The sequence below is a fragment of the Uranotaenia lowii genome, chromosome 3, assembly GCF_029784155.1.
Source record: "Uranotaenia lowii strain MFRU-FL chromosome 3, ASM2978415v1, whole genome shotgun sequence".
Taxonomy (NCBI): Eukaryota; Metazoa; Arthropoda; class Insecta; order Diptera; family Culicidae; genus Uranotaenia; species Uranotaenia lowii.
This window is the reverse complement of record NC_073693.1, coordinates 176,573,386-176,588,192: the sequence shown is the minus strand read 5'-3', so window position 1 is coordinate 176,588,192 and position 14,807 is coordinate 176,573,386.

Genomic DNA, 14,807 nt, shown 5'->3' with positions numbered 1-14,807 from the left:
GTGAACATATCACAAGAGATATTCAGGTAAGCTTGGGTTTATGGGTTTTCTTTTCATTATGGCTTGCTTCGCATTCTGTTTTGAGACGCACACTTTTATTTCGTACACAGATTGCTAGGCAGCAGGATCACTGCAATTTAAAAATTCGCCAGGAGATCTGCCACAAAAGAAATTACTTTTCTTTTGTTTTTGAAATATTTGTTCTCGATTCCAATATTATAGAAATCTTCCTTCTGGTTGAGAGAACCTGTTGAAAAAAGAGAACCAGTTACGCAAGGCTTTCAAAATCTTCCTAATGTTACGAGTTGTGCCACTACGCGTGTGCATGATGAAGGACCAGCATTCATAACATCTTTTGGGAAAACTTTCCGTGACCACCTGAAAAAGTATACTAATGAAAAAGGAATGAAAAACCCACGATGGAAAAATACCAACGAGATAGAAATTAAAGCTTTTATAGGACTGTTGACGTTGACCGCTGTTTTCAAATCTCAAAGAAAGCCTTGAATCATTATGGGATGAAAATCTAGGGGGCCCGATTTCCCGAGCAGTAATGTCGGGATGTCGATTCAAAGAATTTTTTCTGCATTGCGATGCGATGACAAAATAATAAGATCAGATAAAGAAGGAGGTATAATCAGAATCGAGAGAATCGCCCGTTACTCGTGACTCCGTGCTCGATTGTGGGAACCTCGCTGCTCACTCATTGTAAACCTTTCAAATCCGTAAGTTTGACGAAAAACGAAAAATGTACTTTTGTTTGGTCGTCAGGTAGAACTTTTGTTGATCCGTATAATTCCCTGACCATTTTCGATTAACCATAGGGAATACTAAAAATCCGTACATTTTGAACATAGATCCGTAGATCCTTGCACCCAAAATAATTTAGAAATTATTTTTATGGGATTTTTCACGTAAACTGAAATTTTGTTGCATCATATCGATTCTACGTGGATCTTGTAGTAACCAGAATTCTTCAAGTGCCGCCTGGTAGTAACCACTATACTTCCACATAATTGCCTTTTGAATTTTACGTAAAATCTAAGTGGATGCCTTAAATCGGTTTCGAGTATTTTTTTTTCCTCAAATTCATATAAGAAAAGGTCAGTTTGCTGACTTTGTTCGTTCCAGAGAAATATGTTAGAGTAAGTTAGGTTTTTTTCGCTAGGACCGTGGAAAACCGTGACATCTGTCAATTGCCTTAGGATTATTTGGAAGGTGAGTAATTGTCAAATTATTCGGTATTCGTAGCCGAATAGATTTACTGTTGATTTGGACAGTGAAATTTAAATTCCTAACAAAATAAATTGTTTTTTTTAGGCCACGGAAGATCCTTTTACGGAAGGCTTCATTCCATCCAAGAGGTCGTCAAGATCCGGACCAGGTAAAAATCTTACATGCAAAAACGATCGATGATACTAATGAATTTTCATGTTTGTTTATTTTTGCAGGATTTCACAAACTAAGCTGCCAATCAGGTATTTCAGGAGGTTTTCAATGTGCATTATAACAAAAATAAAAATTAAATCGAACAAAACATCTAATTATTTTGAGTAAATTACAAACTCAAATTTATTTCTAATTCAGCTAGATTTATTCTTATTTGTAGCATCTACGTGAAAATCAATTGGATAAAAATTATGTAGTTTTTCAGGTATTTGCGACGTGCAAATTATTTTGGGTGTAGAAGTGCACAAAAATCCGTAGATCTACGGAGAAATCCGTAGATATGGCAACGCTGCTCCACACTTCGAATAAAGAAATGACCTTGAAAGCAAACCAGCAAAAACCTTTCCAGATTTGCTTCTGGCAGGAGCAATAGCAAGAACAAACTGAAAACGGGCTCGCTGGCACGAACATCAATAACAATAAAAATGCGTTTCTTGTCGTCTTCGGTCGTTTGAATGCGATTGGTGAATGTTTGATTTTAAAAATCTTTTAGCTCCACACGACTGGAAGATGCGTGATCGGCAAACGACGAGGAACTTTTTTGAGGAACAGTCAATTGAGTGTGACGGACCAAAAGGCTTCAAAGTCACACCTTCACGCCTCATGACGATGAAAAATCTCAACCCTGGGTATAATTCAAATAATAGATTATTGGAATGAAAAACAGAGGAAGCTTATGACTCCAGGAGAAGGAATTACAGTAGACGAGCAATTAGTGGACCAATTTTTTGCCGTCAATTCATGAAAAATAAACCCGCAAAATATGGGATTAACTTTTTTAACTGCTGTTGCTCTTCAAATGCGTTTGTTTTCAAAACGCAATTTTATTTAGGGAAACAGGGTGCCTCCAGTGAATTCAATCAAGGTCAACGTGTCGTCCAAGAACCTTGACCACAGATAACTTTTCACCTCATTTCCTTGAGCTAAGGTGCTATTGAGAATAACACGAATCTTGTCGATACTTTGAGAAAGAATAAAACCTACATCCCTCCAGCAATTTTGACGACGAAAGGCAAAGAAGTTCATTCATCTACATTACATTCAATGAACAAGTGACACTTGTCTCAAAATGAAAAAAAAAATGTTATTTTTTGAGCACTAAACATCATGACAAGACCACTGAGATAAACGGACATAAAAACCGAAGATCAAAAAATAATATAGTTGATTGAACAAAAGGAGCGATGGATACCGTCAATCGACGAGTGGCATCGTTTTCGGTTCAACGAGCCACTCGCAACTGGAGGCTAGTGGTTATTACAAATTTCATAGATTTATCACGATTTATCTTTAAATATGTAATTCTGTCATAATGTACAATCTTATTTTATAGGTTGGAGTGAGTCAGCTTGCAGAAGAAGACTCTACTTGCAAAATTTGAGAATGATATAGTCAAACCTGCGGTCGCTGGAAGAGAATGTTTCCCAAGATCCAAATTGGCTGCTGATCTGTTGCAGAAATACAATCTCCGGTATAAACAAACAATAATTCTCTTGAAGATCTACCACCAGGACCAGAAATGATAACAAACACGACACAACCTGCATCAAATGACATGTTTGTATGCAACATGCCATAGTTCTATGCCAAAGGGCGAACACGAAACGATTGCGATACATTCACTGGGCAAAACTTTTTACCTTTGGGTAAAAATAATCCAAATTTTGCACTTTCTTTTTTAAACGTATTGTTTACAGCTGTCAAACTTGAAGTCGTTTTTTCCCATTCAACGAAGATGGAGGTGAACCAACGCGAGTCGAAAGAACAAATTCTTTCCAAACACTAGGAATTTCCTGAGCACAGGAAGTTGGAAAAAATGTTGAAAATTCACCATTTAACCGTCTCCAGAGTGTTGAAGCGGTTGACGTTGGATCACGGCAATGGAGCTGGAAGAAAACCGGGACCGGAGAACAAAAATACTGAGGGAAAGGTGAAGCGGATGATTAAAGCAAATTTTAACCTCTCAAGCCGTGATTTGGCTAGAATGCAAAGAAGAGAGCTGGACTACATACATACATGCAAGGTAGAGAACTTCCCAAACCACGATGAGCGTCAACAATCGACGGCTAAAACTCGGGCACGGAAGCACTACTAGAAGATGCTGACAAACTATGGCTGCTGTGTGATGGACGACGAAATGTTTATAAAGCCGATTTTAAGCACCCTCCGGGGTTGGAGTTTTTCAGCAAGTTCGATGTGGACGACAAATTTAAAAAGAAGAAAACTCCAAATATTTCGTTTGGTAAGCCATCTTCTCTTGCGGACTGAGAAGTGATGCTTTCGTGACAAAAGGCACAGTAAATGGCGAGATCTGCGAATCTGAGTGCCTCGAAAAGCGCCTTTTGCCGTTCTTGCAGCAGCACGACGAAGCTCCGCTATTTTGGCCAGATTTGGCATCGTTACACTATTCTAAAAGTGTCCTGGAGTGATATGAGGCCAATTCTGTTAGTTTTGTTACAAAAGACATGAACCCGCCAAACTGTCCGGAGCTGCGCCCGGTGGAGCAGTACTGGGCAATATAAATGGAAAAACTGAGAAACTGGTACCGGATGGCGCTGTAAAGACTTTGATGGAGGGCATTGTCGTAGTCCATGATTTTCCGGAATTGGTCAATCTTCAACTAACCGTTTAAATAACTTTAACCTGACTTGCTAAACACTTTCTTCTGCACCAAAAGTCGTTGAAGATCGAAGCTCTTTTTTCATACTACCTCAATATCTTTCGCAAGTATTTGTGTGTTCAGTTATGGAATATTTTTCGACCGCATTAATATAGATAAACTAGATAAACCCTTCGTCCAGATATTGGTCAGACAAAGATTTTGCCAAGATTTTTGCTCAGAGTGCCCAGATTTTACAGAATTTTGAAATAGAGTGATGAAATCAATATTCTTGTATCGGATTTGATCTGTAAGTGCCAGATTAGACTGTAAATCTCGCTTGTATTCATGGGTATTCGACCAATCATTAATAAATTTTTTTTTCGGCATGGTACGTGGTAGGAAACAGTGTAAGTAATGTAGTTCTCAACTCGAAAATAACCTGAATACAACACACCTCCCCTCCCCCTCCGCAGACATGCAAAATTTTAGTAGCGTTGTGTTGGTTATGAAAATGACTATCTTGCCTTTTTTTTTTTATAGATTTTTAAGTTAACGTGTGTTTGAGATATTCACGATGCAAAAAAAAACATGGTAAAAATAATTTTGCACAAATTTGCTCCTTTTACGCACTTTGCGCCTCGAAAATTCTTCATTGTTGACTTGAAAGCTCATGAACAGTTGATTTTTTCTGATTTTTTTTCGGACCAAATGGTTGAGAAGTATAAGGAGCCACTCTAGGATCCACACGAAATTCAAACCAACCATCGGAGTGCAACCCTTGATCTAAATATGGTAAAAAGTGTAGGGGAGAGTGGGGATACTTGATCCCCTTTTCTTATTTTCACAATATCTTATTGGAAAAACTTAGCAACTCACCGTCTTTGACATATTCTGACAGCTTGTAACTTCAAATTTCTATGCTCCAAAAATTAGATCGATACTTGAACCTGTTGATGAACTAGAAGCATTTTCGTGGGAGTAAAAAAATTGCGATTTTTCTGAAGTAAGGGGAGACATGATCCCCTATTGAAGGAGACATGATTTTTTAATCAGGAAGCCCTAATCCTTGTATAAAAATCAAACGAAACCCCAAGATAGAATGTTAATTGACTATTTTGGTCATGTTTGTTCTCATTTCACAATTTATAGCAGACATAAGAAGAAAATTCTATAACTTTGTCTCAACTCTAATAACATTGCATACTATAGGGCGCTATTTTTATAATTAAGAGAAAATTAATTATTTTTGCTCTTTTTTTCAGACAATTGTTTGATAAATATTAGTTTTTGGATAAATATTACTAGTTTCGTAATCAGCAATCATAACGATCAATTCAGAAGAAGAATATGCCATTTGGAAGGGGGATCAATTGTACCCATAATCAACATTTTAGAAAACTTTTTCTAAAAAAAGTTGAGGGTTTTCCATTGCTTTGAAAATATGGCATTATAAAGTTCATTTTACGCTCGAACGATTTATACATTGGAACAAAAAAAATTTTCATATTTTTCCCATGTAAGGAACATTTTGAAGTGATGAAAAAAGATCTTCAAGTTACATTTTGTGAAATTTTTCAAACAAAGTTCAATTACTCAAACAATTATTTTGTTAAAAATTTTTGAACTACACGCATTGTGATTTTGCTCATTTTGGCACATTTTTCTAGAACATTTGATCTTTGTAAGACATTCCAGTTTCGAGATATAGCTAAGGAATCAAGTATCCCCAGGGATCAAGTATCCTCATTCTCCCCTATGGTTATTGGGGATAACTGAATCCAGACTCCTTAAATAAAGCAAAAAATCCTATTCCGGCAGGCAAAAAGTGTTGCCTGACTAGTAGACACCAAGTAAATAACTAATAAATATCAGTTCCAAAGATCGCCATCTGTGCATTCGGTTTTTACGCAATATGGCAGATGTGTTCTGATGGACAACAAAATCTATATATATAAAAATGAATTTCTGTCTGTCTGTCTGTCTGTCTGTCTGTTCCCTATAGACTCGGAAACTACTGAACCGATTTGCGTGAAACTTGGCAGGTGGGGGTATTGGAGGCAGGGGAAGGTTCCTATTATGGTTTGAGACCCCTCCCTCTCTCATAAAGGGAGGGAGGGGCCTCCTAAACAAAACACAATTTTTTGCATAATTCGAGAACCCATCAAGCAAATGGTATCAAATTTGGCATGGGGTGGTATTTGGGAACGAGGAATATTTCTATGAATATAAGGTACCCCTCCCTCCTTTCAGTGGGGTGATAGTAAGGTGGTCGGATTTACCGGTTTTTTTCAAATCCGGTATTTCGGTATTTGTAATTTATAAAACCGATAAAACCGGTAAAACCGGTATTTTTCAAAGCATATCGAATTCATGAAAAATGTTCGTCTAATTGCAGTAGTAATAGCATAAAATGCTCAGAATTTATTACGCAATACATTTAGTAACATTTTCGATTAAAAAATATGCTATTGTTTTTTTTAGTAAATTATCCATTTGTCATAAATCTATCATCATCCTCATGATAATCATAATATTTATCATCGTTATTTCACTATTATAATTTCGTTGTAAGGTTGCAGAAATTATAGAAGTTTCACATAATTTTCAACGTTTTTTGTCCTGTAATACAGTATTCAGATTTAAGAACAGATTTTACAGATTTAGTAAAAGTTTTAGAACGTGTTTCATGAAAATGATATACAATAAAATATATTTTGATTAACAAAAAAAAATTACGGTAACAAAACTTACTTAATTTGATTAGGCAAAACTCAAAACTGGGAAAAAGTTTCTGGTTGTCTCACAGAATTACAGGTTTTTGTTGTCCAAAATACGAATGTTTTCCCCGCAACCTAGGTCGTGATCGCATTCAATTTGCCTTTCTTACATAAAAATGAACAAATATGAATAAAAATCTTATCAAAATCCAGTCGAAATTCATCAATCAATATAGTTGTTTGGATCTGATCTATACGTTTTTTATAATACTGTAACAAAAAAAAGAAAAGAAAAGGCTTCAACAGCATTAAAAATAAAAACAACAGAGTTCCATCAATTACCCTGAAAATTTGATAGATAATTTTTTTTTAAATTTTATCATGTGTTTAACTGCTGATTCTGTTGAAACATTTAATGTTTTAAAACAAAGTAGGAAGTTTCTAATCATATTCAATGAATTTGGCTTTAAATTTTAAATTTGTGAAAGCCCGGCACCGCTTAGAATGATTTTGATAAACTACCTGTTTATAGAAAACTCATTTTTGCATCTTTTGACTAAATTCCAGTATTTAAATGAAAAATACAGTGATTATTGTAAAGCAATCTTAATTTTCTCGTAGCTGTATCTTTTTTCAGTCATTGTATACTTGAACAGTCTTTAAATGTTGTGAACCGTTAGTTCGATAGCTGAAATGAAATGTGTAAAATTTTATAAAAAAAAAATCATGTAAGAGAGAGATAGCAGCTTGTCAATGCTCCCTTGAACGCCACTATAGCTTTAATCCAGAATGTTACATCGAAAAGTTTTAGCAATAATTAAATCTCACATAAACCTTGCAATAAGTTTTATTGAGCTTAGATTTCGAAGCTGATTGAATAAAACTTGAGTATTTGTACTCATACATATTTTGTGAAAAAAAACCGCTGTGTCAATTTTATTTCAATGCCAAATAATAATGAAAAAATTTACCGGAAATACCGGTTTTTTACCGTCTCAATAGTCAGTATTTCCGGTATTGAAAAATGGACGGTTTTACCGGTTTTACCGGTTTCGGTAAAACCGGTTAGACCACCCTAGGTGATAGAAAGGGGGGAGGGGGGCTACCTTAAAATTGTTCATATAACTCGAGAACTAATCGAGATATTGAAACCAAATTTGGCATGGGAAGGTATTTGGATACGAAAAATATTTCAATGATTTTTCAGACCCCTCCCTCTATCCAGTAGAAAGGGGGAGGGGCCTCTATCACAATTTTTTACATAAATCAAAAACTAATGAAGCAAATGGAACCGCATTTTGCATGGGAGGGTATTTGGATACGAACAATATTTCTATGATTATTTGAGAAACCTCCCTCTTTCCAGTAGGGAGATATAAAGGGGGGGGGGCTCTTTTATATTTTTTTACATAACTCAAAAACTAATCAAGCAAATGGAACCAAACATGGCATGGGCGGGTATTTGGGAACGTGACATGTTTTAATGATTGTTTGAGAACCCTTCCTTCTTTTAGCGAGGAGAAATGAAAGAAGGAGGGGAGTTTCATACAATTTTTATTGCATAACTCAAGAACTACAACAGCAAATGCTACCAAATTAGGCACGGAACGATATTTGGGTACAAGAAAGGCTTCTATGAATATTAGGTATCCATTACTTCTTCAAAGAGGTGGATGAAAAGGGGGAGGAGAGGTCTCCCTTACAATTTTCAGTATTACTAGAGAGCTGATCGAGCGAACCATATTTGGCATGTGAGGGTATTTGGATACGAGAAATGTTTCTATTATAAATTGAAGCCCCACATTTCCAGCGGAAAGATATAAAGGAGGAAAGAAGGGCTTACATAAATTTTTTTTGCATAACTCGAGAATTAATGGAGCAAATGAAACCAAATTTGTCATCAAAAAGTATTTGAGTGCGAAAAATACTTTTATGAATATTAAGTTTTCACCCCTCCATTCAATGGGGGGAACGGAAGGGGGTATGGTACTCCCTTTCAAGTTTATGCATAACTCAAGAATTTACTACGCAAATAAAACCAAATATGGTATGGGATGGAATTTTAATACGAGAAATATTTCTATGTGAAACAATTCCTGTCTTGCAGTAGGATGATAGAAATGGGAATATAGGAAGAGCAGAGGAAAGCTTACATTTAACATTTTTTACAAAATCCGAGAGATTGACAAAATTTAACATGGAAAATCATTTTGGTATGATTCTATGATTATCTGACACAGCATCCTTCTTTCAGTGAGTAGGTACATGGGCGGAGGGAGGTGAGCCCAATACAATTTTGTTAGCATAAGTTCTTAATTTATGCTAACGAAGCCAACAAATGGAAGCAAATATGACATGGAAAGGTAATTGGTTACAAGATATGTTTCTTTTCTACGATTGTTATAGACCCTTACACTGTAGTGTAGAGAGGGGAAGAAAGGAGGGGGCTCCATATAAATTTTGTTGTAAAGCTTAGCTTAGCTTGTTTGACTACTCATATCCACCTTAAATCATTGAACTCGAAATGCTATTTATTTGTTTCAGGGGATGGTAATGCTATTTAATTACGTACTTCAAAAGATTAGATTATTTTTTATCAATTCACGCGCATTTCGAATTCCATGATCGCTGGCGTGGCTAAGCAGAACAAGTTCCACGTCGCCAATGGTTGCTACTCCGTGATTAATCGAGGCCATCAATTTTGCACAAAGTCCAAAAGAATGGTGCTTGGGATAAGCAGTTCATTCTCAATGTACAAAACTCATGCTCTCCGTTTTTGAAATGATTAATAACGGCGCCGGCCACGTCCTAGTAGTCAATGGGAAAAAAGGAAGGAATGTTAGTTTGATACTCTTTAGGTTCAACTAGCAACTTCATGCTCCTGCATACTCCAAAAATAATTTTGAAATAGTCAGAACCAGAAATAAGTAAGTATCACCAACTATGGAAACCGTCTGTACGTCTGCGAATCTATATTCAAGTATCAAAGGAAGAGGTTGTATTAGTTAGAAAAAGGTAAAGATCAGGATCCATTTTGGTTAATGGTGCGATCGTATTTTCCTACACCTTCTATGCTCCTAGACATTTCATAAGGAAACTCCTACTTCTACGAGGCATTCGATAAACGTTGAATAAATATATATTGAGTTAAGCATTGAAAGAAAATACATTTCATCCCTATCAAACTAGCTTTCCCCTAACAGTGATCCCTGTTTAATCAAAGAATTATCAAAAGGCTTTTATGGTTGAAAAAGAACAATATTTTGAATTGAATGTATTTTTCATAAAATGCCGTCAAAAACTTCTCTAACTATTTTCCGTGATTAATACCATTTTGAAAATTCTTCAATTATTTCTTCTCCTTGCCTCTTTTTGCCTCATTGCATGTACAAAGTAATGTTCAAATTTTTGCTACTTTTGAAAAGATCTGATATTTTTTTTTCGATTCACCAGTTCGAGTAACTACTAATCAACCAGAACATTTTATTATTTTTAAATGCTGGATGTTTTAAGAAAAACAAAAGGCGACTTTTCAAAATTAACTTGATATAACATGGAAACAGTATTTTTAAGTGATTGAAATTTACTTACAGAACGAAGGAATAAATCTGATGAACATATACGAACTTTAACAATAATGAATGATTCATCGCAGCAGAATCATTATAGAATGATGAGAAAAATTGAGAACAAACAGAAGATCTTGAGATGGAAATAAAACAGCAATAAAGTAACACACCTGACATGATCTAATTTATATGAAATAAGCAGATAATATCAACAAGTTTCAGCAATCGTGTCTGTCACAAAAAAGTTTATTCTTAAGATTTCCAATATGAGTGAAAAGAGCAACCTATATTCAGGTGATTGGTTTTTGAAGTGATTATTGAAAAAATAATATTTCAATTAGGAATAAGAACAATTAACTCAAGTCTTTTTGCCATTCCATTAATCTTTCTTACTCTTTGTGAACATCATACATGGAGCATCATGTTTCATGTAAAATATAAGCCACGTTTTGTTTTCATAGAAAAAGTAGTACATTTCGAACAAAAACACGACCCGAACATCTATAATAGTTAAAAGTATGATATTAAAAAAAAGTTGATTTAAAAAGGTAATCAATTCAACACGAAAGATACAATTAAAATAGCAACGATGGATGCAGGAACGAAGAGTTTTTTTTTTTAAGGGAGTTTAACTGCCAGGGTCATTCTTCCCTACTGGAACGAAGAGGCTGAAAAATTTGTAGATAGAATAAACTTTTTTTTATCACATCAATCGCCAAAATTTACAGGACGCGTTATTAAACTTGTTATTATTTTATATTTTAGATCTGTAAACTATTTTGATAACTTCACGCAAAAATCGTTCCTTTCGAAGGAATCCTACTCGTAACATTTATTCGAAACATTTAACATCGGTAATGCATTTTGAAAAGGGCGAATGCGCAAAATGTAAACAAATCGAGTTATTAGCCAAGTGAAATAATTTGTTCCAAGAGCTACATTTTGATCTTAAAAAGTACCGAAGGATATTTGGCTTATGAGATTATAAAAGAAAAAAAAATAAAATTTTTTTGCCGGAAGCTTATGGAGCTGTCAAACTTGGAACGCGTTTTTTTCGAAACAGTGATCTTAACGTATTCGCCGAATTCTAAATTCAATACCGAAATATCCCCTCAATCTAAGATGATTCAATCAAAGGCAATTTTAAAAACTGACATTTTTAATTTGAATTATACAACTCCCTTTCTAGATTTTGAGTAGATTTATAGTTATTGAGTTTGATAAACTGATAAAATACTTTTTAAAACCTACACCTGACCGAAAGATTCAATAGTGTTATAGTCTAATGAATCAAGTACTCTGGAAACTGTAAAACCTAAAATAATCACGGATACATATAATGAGTATTGTTTCCAAACTCTCCATTACGTTGGATTTCAAAAATAAAAATTGATTTAAATTACGTAGTGGTAGATATCTGCTGCTTGATAAATTGAAAACTAAGTGCAATTATTTCGGTTTGTGCCCGCCCGTTTTCAAATAAAATATTATTAACAGATTGATTGCATTTATTTGGGATGGCTCCTAATGTTCAACAGTGATTCAAAACTGCAAAACACACACACACACACACACACACACACACAAACGCGCGCGCGCACACATACACATCATCTTCATCATCACATTATCAAATCAAAGAATTACAATTAGCTTTTTGATGCATCAGACAGAATTACAATCAGCTGATTAGATAGTTTCAAAATTCGAAGTTAAGAGGTCTCTGCTGTCGCATCGCATAAGCTTTTCCAAATCGCATTCAACTTTTGGTGCAAGTTTATCTAGCAATGTATGGTATGATTGCTAAAACATTTAAGCTTTTGGAGCTGTGTTTGAACCATAGCTACAAACGAGCTTTTGACTTGTACCCCGCATTCAGTACAAGTTTCCATACAATAAGGACGATGCCTACCATACAAAAAAAAAGTTCGGTCTATGCTATGAAGGTTAAAATTAAAATTGGCTATGTTAGATTATTAATAAAGAGAAAAGTAATGAAATGAAATGGGATAGTAACGAAACATAATTCACTTATCTTGAGAAACAGCATCTTTCCGCTCTCCATTCTCTTAGGACGTCCCTGTTCCGTGAAAATTTTCTGTAATGGTCCGGGGGCGTAGTACGAGCCCCCATTTTTTCGGTGACTTCGGAAACGAAAATGCACTTTGGATTTCAAAGACAAAAACTCACTTCCACAAATCAGGATGCACATAATTAACACAACACGAATATTTGTTCTTACCATAACGCTCATGTTTCGGAGTAATATTAAAAAAACACTTCAAAAATAAAATAAAAAACACATATACGCGGACCGAATCACGAAACCTTCTACCTGACCGCAGCGTTGCCAGAGTTCTCCTCCTCATATAACTATAGTTAAGTTTAAAAAACTAACTTTTAAATAACTTTCAAAATAAAACCTTTTTAACTCTGCTCTGAAAAAAAAAGAGTTTTGATGTATTTAACAAAGTTCCATATTTGCACGTATTCTAAACTTTGTAGTATAAAGTAATGCTCTATCTATTGAAATAAAAAAAAGTTGGTTAGTAGTAAGTTAGCTCATATTTTAAATTTTTATTAATAGTGGACTTTGACTAACTTTTGATGCTTCCAAGTTATGAAGCATGTTTGAAGAAGCAAATGTTCTGAAGACACTTAAAAGATCAGATGAAAGACAGAGGCGCCACGAAAAAAGTTCCACTTTTAGCCTTTTCGGCTAGCAGGGGCCGTAGGCGGACCGTAGTTGATAGCAAGCTCAGGCCCAAGCTCACTCACGACCAATTTTCATGGTAAACTTCAATCAAACTGAATATTTGTGTTCTGTGTCTAGGTTGAAATTCTCTAAAAAAATGGATTCAATTCGTTCTCAAAGCCAATTATTCTGTTGCTGTGCAAATGTTTGTTATAGATTTTTTTTTCTTTTTAAAATTCAAAACAAAATTTGCTTAGTAGTTTTTCTTTAGGCAAAAAAAATTATCACATCATCATTATATATAATAGGTAGCTCGAACATCTATTCTCGCATCTCGTCTGCCTAAGTTCTAGTTAGAAATAACTACAAAAGATAACATACAAATTGCCAACCATGACAAGCGATAAGATATTGTTTGGAATGTGATAGTTTGTACCCTTGATTTTGTAATCCATCCAAAACTAAGATACATAAGATAATTTAACTATTTATTAACTGCAATGAAGGTTTTGGAAACTTTATCTTGAAAGTTTTTAAGCCAACGTTCATAAAATTTGAATATTGAGATTTTTTTATCGATAATTCATTTTTTTACAGGAATCACAAAGTTTGTTACACTTCTCTGCTCACGTTGACTATAGAGTATTTCCTGAGACAGATTGTGGTAGGGTAGCTTTTTGTTTTTGTTTTGAAAAATGTAAACACCAACTGGTCGCCATTTTGATCTTTGATGATAAGCACTGTTCAATGCTTTGTTTTAAAAACTTCTTTAATTAAAATCATAACTATTTCTTCATGTCTTAGCTTGTTATGAATTTACAAATCATTTAATCAAGAATTTATGTTCTCATCACCAAGGTGCGCTTGCAAAACCACTACAACTGCATTGCCAATTTTATTTCGTTACTATCTGGTCATTGAACCGGGGCTCCATATAAATTTTGTTGTAAAGCTTAAAAACTCATCAACCAATGAAACTATATTTTGTATAAGAGGAGTTTTGGCAACGAAAACAAATTGGGTATGGGTATGATTATTAAAGATCACGATCTCCGTTCAGCAAGGGTTGAAGGGAAGGACAGGGGGGAATCTCTTATAAGTTTTTTAGCATAAATCCAGAACATATCAAGCAAAAAAAACCAAATTTTATTAGTTAGATTGTTTGCGTACGATTAATTTGAGACCCTCCTTTTTCAGGGTGAAGCTTAAGGAAACAGATTAAAATTATCAGCTCTTTAACACAAATTTATGAATAACATTCAGAATATTAGTTTAAGTTATCTTTGTGTTGCAATTCAAAACTACAGCTGCAGCTCTCATTTTATAGCAGTTGTTTATGAATAATGTCATAGTTTGATTTGAAATAATGCCAACAAAACAATGAAAAATTTAAATAATTTCTGAAAATATCATTTGATTTTGAAAGGTGTAGCAAAGCACACCGGGTCAGCTAGTTTATGATAAAATCGGATTTAAGAGATCAAATTCTTCGAGATGCCTATTCATGAAAAGATTCCAACCAAATTCCAATTGCTTTTTCCAGGTGAGTTTTTGTAAAATATTATGATTTTGCAAAGGTTTAGCTTCTGTGGTAAAAAAAATAAATCAAAACATGACTGAAAAAAGTGTGCAAAGATAAAAAAGAGATTTTATGATAAAGTTAAAGTATTTCTTGAAATAATTTATAAATATTTTTCTTTACATTTTTACATTCAATGTCATATTAACACCTTCATTTCCTCCATAGAAAGTTTTTCGATCAAATGAATAGTTTT